Raw genomic sequence first — 5,313 nt, 5'->3', positions numbered from 1 at the left:
ACCTCTCCGTCATACGGAGTGACAAATCCCAGTCTTGATCCGTGTCAACCCAATAGACACTTTCGGAGATAGCCGTCGTATACCTTTATAGTCACCCAGTTACGTTGTGACGTTTGGCACACCCAAAGCACTCCTACGGTATCCGAACGGTAGACGATCTCATGGTCTAAGGAAAGATACTTGACATTGGAAAAACTCTAGCAAACGAACTATACGATCTTTAGCTATGTTTAGGATTGGGTCTTGTCCATCACATCATTCTCCTAATGATGTGATCTCGTTATCAATGACATCCAATGTCCATAGTCAGGAAACCATGACTATCTGTTGATCAACGAGCTAGTCAACTAGAGGCTTACTAGGGACATGTTGGTGTCTGTTATTCACACATGTATTACGATTTCCGGATAACACAATTATAGCATGAATAAAGACAATTATCATGAACAAGGAAATATAATAATAATGCTTTTATTATTGCCTCTAGGGCATATTTCCAACAGAAGCCCTCTGTGATCAATGCCCCCTCCGGCGGAGCGCCGGAAAAGGCCCCAAGATGGGATCTCACGAGTACAAAAGGTTGCGGCGGTGGAAATAGGGTTTTGGTTCCTCTACTGATGGTTTGTGGGCACGTAGGTATATATAGGAGGAAGAAGTAGGTCGGTGGAGCCACGAGGGGGCCACGAGGGTGGAGGGCATGCCCAGGGGGGTAGCCGCTCCCCCTGCCTCATGGCTTCCTCGTCGGTTGCTTGACGTCCACTCCAAGTCCTCTGAATCACGTTTGTTCCAAAAACCACGTTCCCGAAGGTTTCATTCCGTTTGGACTCCATTTGATATTCTTTTTCCACGGAACACTAAAATAGGCAAAAAAACAGCAATTTGGGCTGGGCCTCCGGTTAATAGGTTAGTCCCCAAAATATTATGAAAGTGTATAAATAAGCCCATTAAACATCCAAAACAGAATATAATAGCATGGAGTAATCAAAAATTATAGATACGTTGGAGACGTATCAAGCATCCCCAAGCTTAATTCCTGCTCGTCCTCGAGTAGGTAAATGATAAAAACAGAATTTTTGATGTGGAATGCTTCTTTGCATAATTTTCAATGTAATTCTTTTTATTGTGGCATGGATATTTAGATCCGAAAGATTCAAGATAAAAGTTTAATGTTGACATAAAAACAATAATACTTCAAACATGCTAACCAAGCAATTATGTCTTATCAAAATAACATAGGCAAAGAAAGCTCATCCCTACAAAATCATATAGTTAGGCCATGCTTCTATTTCATCACACAAAACGTTCTCATCATGCATAACCCCGATGACAAGCCGAGCAATTGGTTCATACTTTTTAACGCGCTTCAGCCTTTTCAACCTTTACGCAATACATGAGCGTAAGCCATAGATATAGCACTGTGGGTGGAATAAAGTATAATGATGGGGGTTATGTGAGAAGACAAAAAGGTAGAAAGTCTCACATTGACGCGGCTAATCATTAGGCTATGGAGATGGCCATCAATTGATGTCAATGGGAGGAGTAGGGACTGTCATGCAACGAATGCACTGCTAGAAAAATTTGGTGTCATTTTATGCATGAAAAGAAGCACACCATGTACAAAGGTGGTGGTTCGGGTAGGCTGGCAGGGCAAGTCTGGATGCATTTTTTTCACATCAATAAAATGGATCCAATTTGTTTCCACACACTAGTATCATCATTCCAAGCATCCATGATAAATTTCATTTGAGTTCTGATATTTTGTTTATTTTCTAGGTTTTTTCCGGTGAAACCCCCCAAAACACTAGCTGAACGTGACGCAACGTGTGTTCTGTGCCCGAATTCGTTTGAATTTTGCATGGAGGCTTGCAGTATGCATGCCCACATGCTGGCAAAATTTTGCGTCATTTCATGCATGGAAAGAAACACACCATGTTCAAATGTGGTGGTTCGGGTAGGCCGGCGGTAGGGCAAGTCTGGATGCACTTTTTTACATCAATAAAATGGACCCAGTTTTTTTTTCACACACTAGCATCACCATGCCAAGCATCCATTATAAATTTTATTGAGTTCTGGCATTTTTTGCATTTTCTAGGGTTTTTCCCGTGAAAAGCCCCAAAACACTAACCGAACATGACGCAATGTGCTTGTATAAATGTTTATGAATTTGAAAAAAATTATGGGCTTTTATAAAACGTTTGTAGAAGTTGAAAAGGGTTCCCGTATATGGAAAAAAGTTCATGAATTTGAAAACAAACTTTACGAATTGAAGAGAACGTTCACGAATTTAAATGGAAAAATATTCGGGTAGAGCATTCGGGTCGGGCAGAAGGTTCCGTCTCAGAGTACAATTTTTTTACATTGTTCAAATTGACGAAATTTTTCGAAGGCCTTGCATCACCATTCTATGGCAGCATGCCAAGTTTAAAAATCTGCATGGTAAGAAATGAAAATGATTGGAGGGAGTATAAAAATGGATTGGAGGGAGTATTTCTTGCCAACAGAACATGTACGTGTTGTACTCCTTGCATGGTAAGAAATAAAACAAGAAATATATATTGATTTCCTTCCTTTCAAAGCAGCGCACATTTTTCTTATCTTCTACTCGAAGCATGGATGCATGAGTCCAACCGCATGCACAACAATAGGAGCAGGCTGGGGAAAAAGGTGCTACAAACCAGGAACGAGCAGAGTAAATAGGCAAAAAAGAAAACTATAGCAAAGATAAAAAGGATCGGGGGGAGTAATAAAATCAACACAACTAAGGTGTCCTGTTGGTTACGACTGTTAGTATTTTGTGTTGTGGTTTTGAGTTCGAATCACGTTGGACGCTGATTTTTTAAAATTTAACCGTAAAGTAAAACGTGCGTAAATGGGCCAGCCCATGCCGGAGGTGAAAATGTAATGTATGGACGCATACACGTACTTTCAAAAAAGACCATCCTGCCCTTTATTATGAAAATTAGCTTGCCTGAACAAGTCTATTGCATCGAGTGAAATAATCGATAAGAAAAATTCCTACAATTTACCTTGGGTTTGACACTCTTTCTTATACTACTAAATTCTGTCTCACAGAAGTTCTAGTCTTATCTGAACACACCTGATGGATTGGATTCAGAGATATGACAAAGTAGTTGGTCTGAACAAGTCTGAACCCTGTACAATGTTTGCCTAATGAAGAGGTCACGTCTGCGTCGAGAGAAAGAATCAACACAATAAAATCCTACACCTTGCGCAGACTAAATTCTGTCTTTCAGAAATCCTAGCCCTATCTGAGCAGACATGATATTGGTTGGATTCAGAGCTTGAGAACAAGATGTGGCAAAACTAGTTTGTGTTGACTTCACACATTGACACACACACCCAAAACAGAGGATCTGGTGCTACCCCTGGCATTATTCATTACACATCAACTTTACATATCCAAACCTTATTCTACAGCATAATCCTCAAATACATGTATCTGTTAAAAAGAAAGTAGTACGGTGCTATACATTGATACATGGTAAAATCCCCACACTCTACATGATAGCAAAAGGAAAACCAGCGTGAGCTAGTAATCGCTCTCAGCTTCTGCGCATTTTTTCCTTGTCCAAGAAGCCCATGTAACTGCCACTTGCACATAGACCCGGTCATACCAGCCATCACAAATGGAGTACCACTTAACTCTGCATTTCCTCTGGAACAAGAAGGTGCAGAAGACTACCCAGAGACCCATTACATATCCAGAACCCATCGCGATCTTCATGGTGTTCCATGGTAGCTGGAGTTGGCTCGGGTTGTGAACATTTCTGCGACAAGGGAGGACCGCAGAGGCCCGGGTTGCCAATATAAATATATTCTGGATCCTCAAGTGTTTGCAGTTGATTTCCAGATGGTACCTCTCCTGTCAGGTTGTTATAGGACAGGTTCAAGTGACTTAATGATGTGAGAGTCGATAATCTTGTAGGGATTTCACCAGACAACTTATTGTGTGATAGGTCGAGTGACTCCACTTGTGCCAAGGCGCCAATATTCTCAGGAATTTTTCCACTGAAGGTGTTCCATGATAAGTTCAAGTTCTTCAATTCGACAAGACTGCCGATTTCTTCGGGAATATCTCCAATAAGGTTGTTATATGATAAATCAAGATTCACCATATATATGACCTCTCCTGTATATAATCTCTCTTGGCCCTTTGTGACTACCGTGAAATTCTCTCAGTATATGTGATCATGTCACCAGGACCAATAATCGACTCTCCATAACGGAAAGCAAGATGAAATGAATCATCGTAATCTTTCATTAGTATCATCCCTTTGATGTTAACAATAGATTTAGGTATGCTCCCCGTCATATTATGGTAGGAAAGGTCCAAATACTGAAGATTAACTATCTGTGTAAGCTCCTCCGGAATGCGGCCATAAAACTTATTTGATCGTAGTCGTAAGAAAGCCAAATATGGCAATTTATCCCCTATCCAAGTTGGCAAGGTCCCAACGAAATTGTTGTGTGCAAGATGAAGAAAGGAGAGTTGCAGACAGTCTTGGACAAATGAAGGAAATTCACCCGAGAGGTTGTTGTTTCTCAAGCTTAGATTGTTGATACTCATACTTGTCATGTTTGGTCATGACAACATAGGCTCAAGTAATAAAAAGCATACAGGAAATACCAGAGTGAAGACACACAAACGAAAAACACTTGCACATACAACAACAAACCCAACACATAGTGGCGACGGTGGGCTTTGGGGTTGCTCAAACGTCATGTGTAACAAGGTGCTCATAACGACAACTTTCAGGTTCAAGAGTTCAACAAGTGATCCGGCAACTCGAGAGTGGGATTTGATCCTTCGATGATGGAGGGATATTCTTAGGGCCCTCTCGGTGCGACGGCATCCATCATCGTCTGATCAGACACAGGTGACTACATCACAGGGTTGCCGGAACACGTTAACGAGAAAGAAGAACAAAACTGGTAACGGGAGCAATGGTATAGTGAGCAAGGTGATAACTCAGGAGGATACCGATACACACCGGGTTTTGTAAAGTATCATGAAGCAAAGGGAACATGACATGGTAACCAAAGGTTCACTCGAATATCATTCGTGTAATCATAGGGACCAATATGGATGTCCACGGTTTCGCTATCGGTCATTGAACAAAGGGGTTTCGTTCATGTCTATGATTTACCGAACCTACGAGGTCACAAGCTTAAGGTAATCACGATATGCTGAGTGTCAGTGGTACGGGAGTAGTGAGAATATATTTGTGGAATTGTTTCATTAATATCCGAAATAATTCCGAGAGGTTTCGGAAGCGTTTCGGGGTCACGAGA

General features: G+C 41.2%; 1 pseudogene; it reads right to left on the bottom strand.

The window, feature by feature from the left end:
- Positions 1-3,550: 3,550 nt before the first annotated feature.
- Positions 3,551-4,597, bottom strand: LOC125526960 (annotated as a pseudogene).
- Positions 4,598-5,313: the final 716 nt, after the last annotated feature.

Source organism: Triticum urartu, unplaced genomic scaffold (assembly GCF_003073215.2).
Source record: "Triticum urartu cultivar G1812 unplaced genomic scaffold, Tu2.1 TuUngrouped_contig_2431, whole genome shotgun sequence".
Classification (NCBI taxonomy): Eukaryota; Viridiplantae; Streptophyta; class Magnoliopsida; order Poales; family Poaceae; genus Triticum; species Triticum urartu.
This window is presented reverse-complemented; position numbering and strand designations above follow the sequence as displayed.